This window comes from Melanaphis sacchari, unplaced genomic scaffold (assembly GCF_002803265.2).
Source record: "Melanaphis sacchari strain LSU unplaced genomic scaffold, SCAv2.0 Contig36_pilon_pilon, whole genome shotgun sequence".
Classification (NCBI taxonomy): domain Eukaryota; kingdom Metazoa; phylum Arthropoda; class Insecta; order Hemiptera; family Aphididae; genus Melanaphis; species Melanaphis sacchari.
In genome coordinates, this window is record NW_020271232.1 from 750,971 (window position 1) to 769,234 (window position 18,264).

General features: G+C 28.6%; 1 protein-coding gene across 2 annotated transcripts in view; it reads left to right on the forward strand.

Annotated features, from left to right (window-relative positions):
* Positions 1 to 18,264, forward strand: part of LOC112596926 (GATA zinc finger domain-containing protein 10-like) — a 152,944-nt gene that overhangs the window by 553 nt on the left and 134,127 nt on the right. The window lies entirely within an intron of this gene.

Below are 18,264 nucleotides of genomic sequence, written 5' to 3' on the forward strand. Positions count from 1 at the left end.
TTCTTTTCGTATAGGTACTATCAATGTTGATCAACTGCTGTAGGTATCATAGATCTATTTGTCGCTGCATTCCGCGCGTTCGTCCGCGACTTAAACGCCGTTTTACAACGGTGAAACCCGAGCGTACGCGCTTTTCGCACCAAACGATAGTCGATCGTATAAAGTACGGGATTTCCCCAGACTGCCGAAAAAATCTGAAACCGCTACCGTGACGTTGGTATACCGATTAGCTACGATTTTCGTGGTACCGACCGGTGTGTTAGTCGTGGGGAATCCCACCAATAGAATTTGCGCGCTATACACGGCCGTTATAGGTATCTTGTTTAAGTGTCTATTAACATTATTATTACATTATAAATTAAATGTATCATAATTTGCACACGATACCTCGTGTACTCAACTACTCAACGTTTTATTGGATAAATGTGCACAATTTGTCACGACGTGGGCGAAACCCACCGCGACGTTATACGATGTATTATTTTATTATTTCTTTCTCTCTCTCTGACGTACCTATATTAGATTATATATATATATACGATACATATTATATGTAGGTACCTAGCCGGCAGCTATAACCGTGAGATACGGTCGCCGTGTGTGTCGCGTATAATAACAACTGGGTTATAATAATAATCGTCATTTGCAGAAAATAATAATAATAATAATACTTATTATTGTAAATTATTATGATAGAATAAAAAATACTACCGTTGCCGGCTCCCGGAGCACGAAAAAAAAAACCTGCCGCAGTTGTTGTAAACGCTGTCCGCTTATGTTATTGTAGGTTTATCTGGTATACATTATATGGGTATACACCGAGTCTGTGGCGTTGTGTGTCGTTGCAATACTTAATAATATTATTGTCCCGCGTAGGTTATACGTTATATGAAATATGTGAGGTTTTATTATTATTTTATTTATTTTTTTACCGTCTGAAAAATAAAACGCGTATTATATACGATACGAGTAAACAATTTTCTCGGCAGCTACTAAGTACTACACTTCACGACAATACTACTACTACTACTACTACTACTACTACTACTACTACTAATAATAATAATAATAATAACAATATTACGCGCAGCGATACCGCCATTGAGTTCGCCCACATTCCCTGACGCGCTCGTCGCCTCAATGTCCATCACATATAGGGTTCATGGGTTGCCAACCACGAATGTAATTCCGTTGCAGTGTACATAACAATATTGTCGGTGATGTTGAATTCAGTCTATGCTGCTTGTATGTGTTTTGAATTGAGTCCAGTTTATTATCTTAATATTTTTGAATTGAGTTCGTATAGATAAGATATCATAACTACCTTTGTAGCTGGTGACGACCTTGAACTTCGCACATCATATACATTTATACCGGATACGCAACGATAAGGTACATACATAATATATTTTCGTATGTTCGACAACGGTTCAGTGGTAGGTATATTTTATTCGTTCAAAATCAACCAGACGTGCCGAATACTTTGAGAACACACAATTGCTTAATACTTACACAATAATAAATTATCAAATTATTTCGAGTGAAAAATGGAGTGTATGTCGAGTGAAAAACAAAAAAACAATATTAATTACTAAATTATTGAATATTATTATGTTTTTTACATTGGCACGATTTTCTTCACTTTTCGTTCACCGTTTTTGCTAGTAGGTATAGGTACCTGTTTAAAACAACAAGTTTGTCGAAATTTTTTTCTTATTTCACTATTTCCAAGTATTCACCTGTAAATATGTAGACACAATTCTTTCACACCATTTCAGCGTCGACGGTATTCGGCCGATCTCGTATCGAAACGATTTCCGGAGGAATTCCGTTATCGAATTCGTTGTAGTTATTATTGACGTACTATTAATTTTATCCATGTTACAACGATCGTATCTATGAGTAAATACAGCCGTAACTCGATCTGTGTGGTGTAAAAAAATACACATGGTTTCGGTATGTGTCCATCCATGTATAATATTTTTTGTTTATTATAATTTTTCACCATTTCGACTTCAACCTATATTATTTTCGCTTCGATGTCTTATTGTTACTGACTCGTCGTGTTTAATAACTATATGTTTATATTTATACATATAAATATATAATATTATTTGATCATATACACTCGCATACCTATGTGGTATTATAGACGTATAAGTCAGTGGCTATTGTTGTTGACCAGCAGCAAAGTGCTCCGTCGCACAGTGTTTGCGCCGCGACCTTGGCATTAGGTAGAAATATATAAATCACTATACTTTGCTTTATTATCCAACTAATATATTGTAATATACTATTATTGTACATATAAAACACTTCGCTCACGCCGTCCTATCACTTCTTTCCGACAATTAACTGCGCAGTCTATACATATACGACAGCGACGTAGGTATCTTCGACTATGAATAAACGTTGTTGTAGGTATTACACGAATATCTAATACAATTTATTCGTGTAAAGAATAAGCTATAGTTAAAAATTAAAATAAGTGTATTTTTTTTTTTTCATGTTAATAATATTTCCCGACGAAGTATCTCTATGACTATTTAATATATATATATATATATATATGTTATCAATTAAGCTTATTTGTTTGTAACAGATTGCTCAATAATGAATTATGTTAAAGAAAAAAAAAACGTTAATAGTACTGCATTACTGTATCAATTAGAATAATTTTCAATCATAAATTCATGACATAAATTGATTAACCAGAGTTCTCATGATACCTACTTTTAAATTAATTTTCATTTTTGTTTTATTACCTTATATACGTATAAATCTGCTGCAATGACAGACAACTTACAAGTAAATTTTATAGTATTTATCGTTTTTAAATAAACTACTTTTATATTAAAATATTATAATAAAAATAATTTATCATTAACTGGTTCACTATATTTTTTCACACGTGTAACATGTAATATATAAATAAGAATATTAAGATACTTAACTATAAAGTATGCGTTGACAATTTGACATAAATGTCTCACAATTAATTTTATTTTTTTATTACCTTTGACATAAGTAGTGGTTAGACTATGCAGACTAACAATCATGGATTAATAGGTACCTATAAAATAACAATAATAGTAAATTATTAGTTATTGTTTCATAATTTTGAGTTTGAGATGTGAGCCTCAGGTGAGTCTTTTATCGAACACTAGACCAAGGTATTTTTCTTCGTTAGTATTTGGTATAATTGTATTTTCGAAAAAGAGGTCTGCGCAGTCTTCAGGTCGGAGCGCAAAGGTGACGTGAGTAGATTTTGAGTTTTTGATTTTAATTTTCCAAGATTTGAACCACTGAGATAAAATATTTAGGTAGGTTTAAAGTAGATAGGTTGCTTTGAGAGGATCGCGATTGAAAGATAGTATTGCAGTGTCGTATGCATAAGTCTCGATTAAGGTATTTTCTGTAGTCGGAATGTCTGCTGTGAAAAGCGTAGGCATATAGAAAAGGTTACTTCCTTGTGGGATACCGGCTGATATTTTATGTAAAGTGGAAAATAACGTTCCTAACTTGACTCTGAATGATCTGTCGTTTTGGTATGATTTAAGAAGAAGATAATATGGAGCTGGAAAAATCTTTTTGAGTATGTATAATAAGCCATTGTGCTAAACGGTATCGAATGCCTGTGTTACGTCTAAAAAAAGACCAGAGCTTATTCAATATTTATAAAACTTTAAAAAGATATAAATTTGTATTCAAGATACGTATTATTCTCTATAACACATATTTATTAAATTATGTTTTCTAACTGTAAACAGAATAAATTTTATTGTTCAGATAATTAAAATAATCTACATTATGTGTGTACTGTGTATACGCCAATACAGCAGTCTATTCGTAGCTCGCAGGGACCTAAACAACGGCGGCGGTGTTCTATAACCTGTCGCAATAATAATTGACTATAGCCATTGTCTTGCAATCTTGCATTGAGTAAAAAACGGTCGACGACAATCACATGACAATAATAATTGTCGTTTGACAAGGTCTCGTTGGAATAAAAATACACACAAAAGTGTGCGTAATATGCATACGCGTACCCGTATCTATGCAATATTAAACGTTTACATTAAAGTAATATACAAACCTTCGCGTGCACAATGACTGAACATTTTTAGCTTTCGTGGGAAAATTGCAGGCACCGTCACCGTTAATTAATGAAAAATGAAAATGAGCGGCGCTGCCGGCCGAGTTGTGAGTACGCGATTTATAAGGACACAATAATATAATATGATTAAAATAATAAGTAATTGTAATAAGTAAATATAATATTATATCTATGGGTATCATGATAGATGGTACCGATTATTATTACTTATAGTAATGATTTGCGCATATCGTATGTATTTACTTATGTATAATATTATGCACGTGTGTGTATATTATTATAATGTCGAAGCGATTGTCTTACAATGGCGTTTGGGTTTTCCGACGTACATACTAGTTGTGCGAGTATTCCGAATAGCTATTTATTTACACATATATGTATTATTTTTTAAGCGACAGCCCGCGATAGGTGCCCATACTTAATGAGCGTCTACCGGAGCCGTTCGCGCGTGTAATAATAACAATCACGCGACGATGGAAATGAGAGCTATTCTCTCATTGTACAATATAATAATTACAATATAATAGCCAGCGGCGGAGCTACTGCTGTGGAAAAACGGGGTAGTGGTCGTCGTCGTTAACCTATTATTAATTGTAAATTACTGGGTAATTTTTATATTATGATCGAATATAATGCGTATTTGTTGTTTAATATTTCCGAAGAGAAATCGTTTTCCGTGTGTATAATAATACTATTATAACAGTATAATAATATTATATTTATGCGTTTGTTGTGGAAACCGTTGATGTCGTTTAAAACCCCGTTCGTTTTCAGACGTTGATGTATAATATTTACGTTTATAGAGTACAACAACGGTGACCTGTGATCTAAAGAGACCGAAGACTTAAACAACGTTATTTGATAAACACACTACGACCGTCGTCGTAAAACGACATGCTCTGTCGTTGAGAGGTCTTTCACGCGTTAATATAATATATGTTGAGGAAAAGAAAACATTGAATTAAAGCAAAAAAAATAACGTACAATAATAAATTATAAAGCTGCTCGTATTGTTTTGTTTCAACGTGACGTGATGAAGCTAATAAAACTAATTTTGTTAATATTTTATAGTTTTTTTTTATATATACAATATCTTATGAATTAACATAAAACTATAATATTATACTTTGTATTATAAACTTCAACCATGTGGAACGAAACTACGCGTGTATACAAGAATGCTGTGTTAAAGTCGATTTATCATTCGTTTAGACATATATGTACCCGTTTAGGGGACTTTTGCCGATACAACCTAAAACATCTTAAATGTAATAAATATTCATTTTTACCGTATTGCAGACTCCATAATGATTTACGCTTTATAAGAAAATTAAAAATAAAAAATCTTCGCGCTTAACGTGTATATACACGGCGCGGCGGTACAGCGCCCACGACGGTTGTGACCCCGGGGCAGTGGCAGAAACCGGAGAATCCGACGACTTGTTTATTTAATTTAGTCGCTGCTACATTTCGATTTTGGCTACTGCGCCTTCGTATGTTGAAGTGTTGTGTGATGTGTTTTTGTGGTTTTCATTCTTAGGTCGCAGATTTCTTGTTGTGAAAACAACAATATAATATATCCAACTATAATACCACATCTAATATTACTAAACCACTATTTTATATGTAGATACATTGGTTTTTGAAACGAATTCTATTGATCGTATTATATAGTATAAATTATTTACAGTAACATAGATATAGGTAATGTGTTGCATAGACTGCTAGGTCGTGGACCACGATAATAAGTATACTTATCGAAAAATGTTTTATTTTTGCGTAACTCAAATGGATTGCAGTAGTGTTCATATAACAGTCAATGATATTTGTAACAGTTTTACTTATAAAATAAAAATTAAGAATAAATATAGATAGACAGAGAAAAAGACTAAGACACAGAGAGAAATGGCAAACTTATTACCAACAATTGTGGATCAGTCTATAATGATATTATTTGTAATATGAAATGACAAGATGTTATAAAATCCCATTAATTCGTGATTGTGACTTTAAAACAATTGTTATAATTATTATGTATATACTTTTTTGTCGACAACATTTAGCAGTAGTGAAATCACTCTATGCTTTTTAAACTATAGGTATTTACTCTATAATATACAAATGTTTCAATCGTTCGCCGCGCGAAATCATGCGTATATTTTTGTGGAACTTGACTTTTTTTAGCCCATGTATTTATTTGTATGATTGCTGTAATACTGAGTATTTTTTTAAACACAGATATTATATTATTAAATAAGTAATATTGCATTTAGAACTCGGAAAAAATTGAAAAAAAAACGATATTTTACGTATAGATGCAGACGTTCTACATAATATTATATTATATGCTTAACGTTATTCTTTTTGTATTATTATTACTTATTAGTTATTATTAGCTTAACGTTTATTTTCCTTAATCATATTAGATCATATCGCATTGAATATAATAATAAATAATGACTAAGACGAGTATATCTTGCAAAATGTAATCAGACTCGACGTGCGATCATCATACGTAAACTTGTTTTCAATGCACTCATTTTTTACAGTTGATACAAAATGTAATTTATCCCTAGTATAATACATCCTTTCAGATGAATAATATAGCGTGACAATTTTAAGTAGAAAATATAATTTAAATATAAATTATTTTTTCTCAACAGTGTTAGCGAGCATAATATTATATATACAGTCTATAGTATTTATTATTTATCCGCCCTGTGCATAGTGTGTTTTTGTCATAATAATATAGTAAAAACTCGGCAAAATCGTTAATTAGTTGTGTAATATGAGTAGAATTTGCGTGCTTGTGGCATACTTCAGTGGTAATACGTATTATAATATTAAGATAGGTACCTTGTATATGTATACATTTTATTTATGTATACACATTTTCTTCGAAATTAAAGTTTTTAAATCACCCAGCATGTATTGGTAATAGGTACCTACGTTATAATAATTTGTAATATAATAGATACAATGATAAATTACTTGTACTGATATATACTTTGTAAACCAGAAAAATAGCATTACGATAATTATAAATTATAATTAAATGGTCTCGCTGTAATATTCTTATCGTTTGCGCGTTTTGCATATTCGAATGCTGTTACTCGGGGAATATCATTAAATTAATATAAAGTCGTCGTTTATTTTAAACATTGATTAAAATTAGGCCTGACCTGGGAATAGAAGAACTATCGATTGATGATCAAAGAGATTAGCGTTGAATCTGAAAATATTTAGTTACAAATAACGATAATAATAATATCATGTTTACGTGATAACATTAATATAATAACGATAAAATGTAGTATAAGGTTAAACGGTCGTGTCGTGTCGAGTCGAGCTGTATGGATTTAGACGATAAACGCATTTAGTACACACACTCACACGTACAATAATAGTAAAACGGATATAATATATATATGTAAAAAAAGCGATCGGTAGCAATATTAAAGATAAATGATAGACGGCAAATGAGAGAGAGAGAGAGTGAGAGAGAGAGAGAGTGATAGTGATAGAGAAAGAATGATTGAGGGAGAGAGCTGTAGTTGTTACATTTATACCGCGTGTTCCGGTCGGTTCAATTAAATTTAATTGGATTTTAACGACGACGACAACGACGACTTGACCACCGCCGCTACTGCCCGTTCCCGGGCTCTACTCCATTTATGCGCTCGGGCTTGCGAATGTGTGTGTGTCGGAAGGAGCTTTTATTGTTGTTGTCGTCGTCGTCGTACCGCCCGCACGGTCTTTACACGCAATTATCTCGGTAAACCGTCTCTGAATCGCAAAGACATTTATACAACAGGCACACAATCTTCGCGGCGGCAGTAACGTGACGGAATGCCATCGCCACCACCCCTCCTCTAATGGTGCGGTAACAGACGGGGTACGATGTAGCACGCGACTTAACCTGCGCTTTAGGTACGTTTTTGTCATGTTCTAATAAAATGTAGCGACATGTTATAGTATTATACTGCAATCGACGCAGATTCCTCTCAAAATTCGTTGATTCTTACCCAGGTTATATGATGTAGCTACTCGTGTATCTATATATAGTGTACAATAACTATATACAATTTCATTCCGAAAATAGCAAAATACTTTGAAATGCATATCTTTTCCAACTGCGGGCAGTAATATACCTCATACATGTCAGTGCATAGGAAAATTACATAATAATTTCATAGCAGTGTTGTCTTAACGATTATGGATTGTAGTGTTTAAAATAGATTAATCATAACTGATTTAATTATATAAGGTGAATTTATATACTTTTAATATACATCGGAAAGCCTCAATATAATAATATTATATACCTACCAATATACAGACAAATAAAAATGTGGAAATATTATGTATTTTGTATTGTTATGACCGAGGTTGAAACTTTATCATATAAAACGCTTTTCAATTCTTGTAATATTATGTAATCCTGCGGTATATTCAATAATCAAATGTATATAATATTAAAGTAATAAAAATATATTTGTCATTTATTGATCTTGAAATATACGTTCACTACCACCTTCCTTGTCGATAAGAGTATCAGACATTTATAGAAATGCCTACTATGCTTCGAGAATATGAAAAAATATCTATAAGAATATGTCCAATTGTGTCTTATTTATAGATCTACGACTCTTTCCTAAATCATGAGACATTCCGCCTTTTAACAATGTGCAGTTGTAAACAGAGTGAAAAAAAAGTAGTTTAGATAGTATACACATAGGTATCAAACTGCTTGCATAACATTCTGTGATAAAATAGGTGTTGTAAATTATTGTTTTTTTTCTCTTCGAAATTGTCCGTAGGCCAATTGGACAAAAATGGAATATTATACTATGTCGATTGCACTGTGATGTAGATGGAAACAATCTGAGTGACGGGAACAGGTGGCGGCTAAATTTAATTTTAGACCGGCGCCACATAGTACTGCGAGTAGAATTATGCGTGGAACTACGATCGTGATGTGCCCTAATTTGGCAACGACGGCCACTTCAAAGTCGATAAAACAATAAATTACGGTAGTACGCGAAGACTACACGCCGAGTGGCAGATTGAATACCTACCATCACGTACGCGCGTTAAAGTCTCCATTAATATTCCATATTATTACAATTATAAAAGGCGTCGAACTCTCGTCGTTTAAATAGTTTTGATAAATATAACGTTTTGAAAATTTTTGCATACCATATTTTGTGTCACTGTAATTTAGAGTTCGGAGAATTTTTTTAAATAATTATTTCACTTCAAAACAGGTAGTTATGTTCTATCACGGGAATAACAATATGTTGATAATATGTAAGAGTGTTGCGGAGTATTTAATATATTGTATTTTATACAACGATATTCATCATTTGTACTTACATAATAATAATGATAATAACTGCAATCGTCACCCATACGGTGTTGTCGACACGACTCGCGATTGGTCGATCGCGGGTAACGCCTCCCCCCCTCACCGTGGCAATATAAAAATATAAATTATTATTTTCATTATACGCGTGCAGGTACAATGTAACGATGAGGCGCGCTCAGCGGTTACCTGCCGCCGCCGCATTACCGGTCACGGTATTTTAAGCCGCTGTCAGTACGCAACTATAAGAGAGGAGGAATAATAGACTAAATTATAGGCAGGCGCTGAGTGTTGCCATTTTTTTGTCCCCACTATTGTCCATGACCACTAAAAACAGTATTGCACAAAAATCCACGAAATATCATACGAAGATAAATTCGTTTAACTTTATAGGTCTCTGTCTGCACTTTTCGTTAATTACATATCATAATCTATTATCTGATTTTAATATGCCACAGTGGTTTTAAATATTACTATTATTTCAAATATTTAATAAGCCCTATATAAAATTAACTTATTAATGTTTTATAATAATACATACCTATTAGGTATAGGTATTTTCAAAAATATTCTAAAATTATACAAACTTTTTTTATAGTATTTTGTTTTGTCATTAAACTAGCGCTTATTTCAATTAAGCATATCTGTTTAGTTTTATTATATAAATGTGTTTGGGTCGTAAAAATGATACTGATATGTTCTTGTATATTCATAATGAACGTCTAATTTCGATAAAGTAAAAAAAAAAAAATAGGTATACGATGTTAAATTTTCATTAGTGCGCTTGGTGATAAATTTCTAAATCTTTATAGTGCTTCGTTGGTCTTTTGTTGTTGTTTTAAAAATATATTACTATAATAAAATGCGCAAAGAACATGCGTGTCTGAGATTTAATCTCGGAAAGTATTTTACGAATTTTAATGAAACTCGTAGGTATACGCCCTTGTTTAGGTCTTTATCGTAAAAAATTATTGCGACCGTTTTTAATACTGTTTTTGCATATTTTCGAAACTTGAGAGATGCTTATATTCACGTATGTGTGCATGTTTACTATATAGTGGGTTTTGAACGGATTAAAAGAAATAATTCGCGCACGCCAAATGATTGTCGAAAACGGACCACATTTTGGGTCATTTGTGTGCAAATGAGAATCACCTTGATCCCACTCATGAAATACTCCAAAAACCTGTTTAATGCTAACAGTTGCCATTGTATGTTTACTTACACACCTTTATATCCGCGTGATGTGTTACCACTGTCGTCGTCGTCATGATTTCGTAGTGATTCATAGATCCTGTAGAGTTTAAATCTGTTTTAGGTTTATTATACTAAAATATTAAATAGCTGTAGCACATGCGATTTTAACTGAAAACAAGTAATTATATATATTTATTTTATTACCTTATATATTATTTTGTTTTTATGACTTCTCTAACTATATATAAATGGCAAGTTTTAATCGTACAGTTTTTTATTTTATTCTTATTTACACAGTTAATTTAATAAATTATCAACTAAAATAAACATTATATAAATTATTCCTCATACAATTATAATATTTTAAACAATCATTAAGATTATATTGTATTAAATTAAAATTATTCTTTAGTTTTCATACGTGAATATTACTTATTTGGCTAATAATAGCTAATATTTATTTGGTGTGGTTATGCTTCAATGTTTTTCGACCATTTATGTATGCCTTGAGCTGTTGGAAATACGAGTATATAGCTACATTTATAAATAATAACTCGTTTGATAAAATTAAAAGAAAACCATAGATAATTTATAAATTTCTGTTAGTTTTTTAAAATTCAAAACAGGTTTCATATTGTTATATATATTATTGAAAACAACGTTCTTCGCGTGAAATGGAATATATTTTTTAACACTCTTGTTAAGTTATAAGTATGTAACGATTTAGTTATACATCTAGATCGATTTCAGTAGCTGTTTTTTTTATAGTGCCTAAGTTATTTTTAATTGAACAGTGTTAGTTTCTATGTGTATAAAATATATATTATACGACTGCAGGAACATATGCCTGGAGAAACATGTCTGTAATAGGCTCAAATATTAAAACATTAACATTAAAATGTTTTAGTGTATATATACCTATAATTTTCTTTCATAACTATAACTGCATTTTTAAACGCTTTTATATCTTTATATTTAAATTATGCAATTATATTATTTTAAAAGTAAGATTTGGAAGATATATATATATATATAAAGAGAGAGCTTCATACATTTAGGTAAATTTTCAGTAGTTTATTTAATATTATTATTATTATTCATCTATATAGACTGTAGTTATAGTTGTGATATTTTAGACCATCGTAATTTACACATATACTCTATTCAATTATTTTGTATTTTGTATTATTCAGCCATTTATAATATACAGATAACACAAAATAATAGTACAATCAATCTAAATCTGCGTTAGTTGTGTATTTGGCTGGTCGTAAAAAATTCGAATCCGACAAAAATCGTTTATGATGCATAATAATATACAAAGCAGTTAATATATTATAAATGTACATATTATATACTATTTTTTTAAGTACATTTTTCGCTTATTGTTGTTTATATAGACAATTTCAATCCAGTTTATCAACTTTTACCGGAACTAAAAATGCATATGATACGCAGTGACAGTATTATATATATGTTTATATTTTTTCAGTGGCAATACGAAGACGTTTTAAATTCTTATATTGCAGTTCATTTGCTCGTTTCACTCTTGTTATTTGTCGTATTTGGACAAAATCTTATCGATTCCCATTAATCAAAAAATTCATCTTCAATAGAAAAGTTTTAATATTTTGTGTATTTTCTCACCATTTAATAGGCTCTGTAATAAAAATAATAAATTAACATTACGTCTGTTGCATCAACTTTTAAGTAGGTACGTACATATAGGTATAGTCATGTAGAGGATTGATTTATTATTTTTATCGACCCAATGAATTATGAGTTTATTACATTTAATATTACACATCATAAATATAATTGAATTACATAAAAACAACAAATTATTGCCTTTTAAGTTCTATTATTTAATATTTTTTACAAGATCATATTTTATAAAATAAAATTCTATCAACCTTTATAGTTTATAATATTATGTTGTTCTACCTTATAAGTATTTATAGTAGAATAAAGAACGATTCATTTTATAAGCCCTGTTACAATATTAAATTATATTTCTTATTTAATGTATGTTATTTTATTTTTTAATATTTTGATTAAAGTTAATATTTGTCTGTCTGTAGATATTATATGGGTTATAATAATGAATAAAACAATTTTATTTTATTAATGGTTAGTATTTTGTATTGTGGCTGATATTATTCTGATTTACATAAATCATTATTCTTTTATAATATGTACATCAACTTCAATTTTTCTTTCATAGTTGTTTCTTCAGCTTTTTTCATCTTCTCTTCGACTTGTAAATCATTGAGGTCAATGGACGATCATTCTTCTTCGTGGTGTATTTTTTTGGTCTTCATTAGATTACCTCGATTGATTAAATAGACATTCAGATTCTTTATAATATATTTTCATATGTAGTATAATTATTACTTATTTGTTCAATTTGTATCTATTATTATTTGTTTATTTACACGTCTTTTTGTATTTAAGTTTTTTTTGTAATAAATTGATTATTAATAATTAGTACCTACATTAATTTGAATTATTCATAAATATTTCCATCGTCCCAAAAGTACTTAAATTGCCTATATACTTCGCCGTCCGTCCCTTAGAAAATATGTTTTTAAGCATCTATAATAAATAATAATATTATAATTTATTGTCATACAATTTATGACTGGTGTAAAACCACAGCACAAGATTATAATGATTCTATTAATGGTAATGACTTTTGGCTGACTATAGAAGTTAATTCCTAATAACACACATTACAGTATAGATACCGGGATTTTAATTGGTTGACACATTGATCACTCGTAATCTTTAGTTCTCCCAAGACGACTTAATATTATATAGAATTATTAATTGAAGTAATGCAATACAGTTCTATAATTTTTTTCTTATTTATTGGTATACTACGTTTTTTAATTATAATTCGTCCATATTATACACGCATAACCCAACACATTTTTAAGACAAAATAGCATCTGTTGAAAACGTATACATAATATTACACTAAAATGAGTAACCGGTTTTTTGATTCGGTATGAAAGGTATATACACCTAGATAAATATGAAAAAAATAATAGTAATATTAAAAATAATAATAGTAAAAATTCTTCAGGATTGTTATTACTCGATAGAGGCACTTATGAAATTCATACAAGATCGTATATAGAGATGATGCTGGTATTTTACACTGAAGAATTATTATTACTTTTGTATGTGATAATATATTATTAAGAACTGAGATCTTTGCTTATAGACTTATACCAATATAGTGTCAACCCTATGTAAATAGTAATCATACGCTCCTTCATACACAAATATTTTATTTTGTTTACTATGTATGTTTCGCGAGAACGATGGATAGAAAATAAAAATAAAAATGTAATACAAAAAAAAAAAAAGAAGAAAAACTAAATAATTGATATTTTTTCCTCATCAAAAACCGGATTGACGACGTAGTTTGACTTTATAACGGATCGACGTGCGAGTTTCTGCAGCACCATGCTATAACTACCGGGTGCAAGTTTTTCTCTCATTCGTTTCTTTCTCTCTCACACTATCTCTTTCTTACCGCTTATATTATTATTATTCTATTTTAAAATAGTCGGACAATCAACAGCGGACTACTAAATTACATAGACACCGCCAATTTGGCAGCTTTCCAAACTTAGAGCGTAAAATATATACACGCATTATACGCGTATTCACGTACGGGCCGTATAATATTATGTTTCTATCTATATGCATTATTAATTATTATTATTATTTTTTCCTCATTTTTAGAGACGACGATGATTTCAATAATTAAACAATGAAAATTAATAACAATAATAGTTACAGTGTATTATTGATTAATATTTCAGACCTATATTAAACGCACGTAAGAAATTCGAAAAATCGTCCCTTATAATGCCCACCATTCATTATTATTCTATACGTTTATGACTTATGAGTTATGTGTATAAAGTTCATATAAATTAAATTTATCATTGTTAAAATTTCACATTTGATGATTCTTGTCAAACATCAATAATTGTACCTATATACCAGGAGTTCAATAAGTATGAAAACTTTTAATAACTGTATGCACATTTTAATACCTAGTTACGAGGAAACCAATAACAGATAACACTGCTGCGCATGTATAATGTAAAAATTTAATAATCTCATTGATTATATTATACTACTGTTTATAAGTCTAATAACCGTTTCCAAACTTATTGAACACTATTTGAATAATTTATTGATACATTTTATTATAACGGCTTTACATAATATTATAATATGCAGATTTTTGTTATTATAATATCAATATCCGTAAATATCTATCAAAATATAAATTTTTAAATATAAATGTTAACTTCTGTTATATCCTCAATATAACAATATAACTCAATATAATTGAAATTAGATATACCCATTATAATAGGATTCCAATCAATATGTATATTTGTTATTCATTACATTTATGAATAAAAATATTATATTTTCTTAACTACATTTTTACATTTAGAATAGTATTTGTTAATCAAAAATGTATTTTATTATAATATATTATATGCATGTAAATTATTTTGTAAACTGATAATATACATTTTTTATAAATTTAAATTACGCAAATATATATACATATCTAACAAGTATCTTATTTTATTAAGACTAAAATCAAGGAAATTATCATAATAAAGTTGGATACTATTTTTAAAAACCAGTAAATGATTATTATGATTTAGATTTAATCAATAAGGACATTCAAATAATGTTGGAATGAAAACAAATAAATAATTATGTAAATAGCTAATGAATATAATTTTAACAAACCTGTTTAGTTGATCGCAAATATAAATATAAATATATATTTCTAGATAAATAGATTGCATTTTTATAAACTTTGGAACCATAGTTATTTACAAAAACAAATTGTCATAAAGTCTCGTTTATTATTATTATTACATTTTTTTTAAATTAACCCAAAACGTGTATACTGTTTTGATATACATATATATAATTATGAGAACTTGTTTAGGCATTCGATTTTAAAATAGTTATAAAATATATTTGCATAATTATACTGAACAAAGTTTAAAATTTAAAATGTCCTCTTATTTAAATAATTAAAATTGTTAAAAATTAAATAAATGTTTCCTTTTATAATATTAAATAAAAAACTCATACTTAATGATTTATTTTATCTAATTTTATTATTTCTATAGTTGATTCATATCCCGAGAAAAATTTAAATAAAAATAATTTAATTAATTAGTATTAATTTTACAATAACTCAGTCAATTTTATCAAATAATAATCACAAAACAAGATTAATTATTTTTTAATACAAAACAATATTGATTGACGTGCATAAACCGGTTGTTTTAGTATTATCAAATTGTTAATATAGCTAACGGTTTGTATAGCTTATAATAAAAATGGTATAATTTTAATAAATAATGAAACAAGATTTATACATCTCAAAAACAAGTATTTTAATGTGTTAAGGAAATGTACGTAAGTGTTTAATTAAAAATATTTTCAGTTTACATGTAAAATGTGCATCTATGAATACCAATAATTTGCATTATTACAAATATATAAAATTAAAAATTTATTTTTATAATATATAGTTTGTTTTTAACTAACAAATGTACAAACAAAAGTTCATATTTTGTAGTATATTTAATATGTATGATGTACCTATATATTGAATATAATTGTTTATTATGAAAGACTATATATATATAATTCCGATAGAGTATTAGCCTGATAGATTTGTATGTTTTCTCTATTATACGCATATAACTATTAACTATACTACATACATAATAATAGAGAATAATATCACCAGTAACTGTTAAAATATGCACTCTAGCAGGTCACATTTAGGTTGATAAGGCAATAACCGATTGTATTATAATATTATTTAATCTATTGAGGTGTCTTATCGCGGTCTTGTCCTCAATCTATCATCGCAAAATTATAATAAAGAAATATATTATTTTATAGTATACTGTATCTCAGTGGCTAACCAATTAAGGGTCCGTTATCATATGTGAGTATGTGTACCTATATGGATTTCAGTGGGCCACAATGTATTGAGCATGTATTAAATGTACATTTAAATTCTACAACGACAACGACGGACGAGGTATAGTCATACTTCATACATAGCCTCATAGGTATACGATAGTTTTGTATCAATTTCCGATAGTTGTCTAAATCATCATTTTATTTTTCTTTATATATTCTAATAAGTATAACTTTTTCATAATCAATCAAAAATTATTTTTATTTTAAATTTTAAATCATTGACTTAATTGTTCAAAAATTATTATTATATATCTTTATTGTGTACTTACCTATTTTTATGAGTTTAAAATTATAATTACATATTTTTTACTGCCAATAAATATATTTATAAGTTCTATGTGTATTATTAGAATAATATACATATCATAAAATATTTTATTTTTATAACAGTTCGATAAATTTCATATTAGTTTTTATATTTGATACTAATTGCTAATTACTAATGAGTATAAAAATCACTTAAAATGAAATACGTATAACTAAAAATATTTCTATAAATATAATACTTTATACAATTAATTACTATTTAAAAGTAAATTAATAATTAAAAGTTTTTTTATTTTAATTACCTGGATTTTTTATTATAAAAACAGTTTCGGATCAATTAGAAAAAAATCCATTATACATTATTAGCCTATATTTAAAAATTATGGATTTTAATTAACACTCAACTGTATGGTATCGGTATATAAAGAAAAAAAACTTTTAAGATAACAAAATTATGATGTTTGTATACATGTATAAGTTAATGATATTCACTTATACGTATATACAACATTTCACATACAATTCCCTTCTAAATAAATATGTATAGTACTTCAAAGAGGTGAACCATAATTCTATATAAAAACACATTTATACATATTATATACGACCTATACTAACCAAGCTAGCACTGCAAAACCAAATGTAAATATATACCATCTTAATCTATAATAATTTAAATAATAAATATATATATATATAGAGCAGGTAATCAAAATACAATGAATTGTTATTATAATTTAACTACGTAAATTAAGTTATCAACCTGGTTAACACATAAATAATGATAAATAACCAATAACTAATAAGAACATGGTATAATTAACGAATTGACATTATGATGTTATACTTATATGTTTTTATTTTCTTTAACATTATTTTGTGGACACCGATTATATTACATACTTTTATTGTTTTAAATTTTAATGATTGCATATATTGATTGACGGCGGTACAGCTGTCTGCATCGCAATTAGGTTCTTGTATACTATTATTTTATTTCTATAGTACTGAAATTGTGTGTTTTCTCATCAGATATAGAAACGCTCAAAATGTATTACTATGGCTAAAGATAGCTTTTCATAATATATTTTATTATAAACAATTACAATAAACGATCGAAACAAGTAAACAAATTTCTCCTATTATAAGCTATACTTATCCAATTATAGGTTTATTATATAGGTATATGTACTCATTACTCCATACATATAATTAAGAGATATTTTACTTATATGTAGATAACGAAACATTATTATAATAT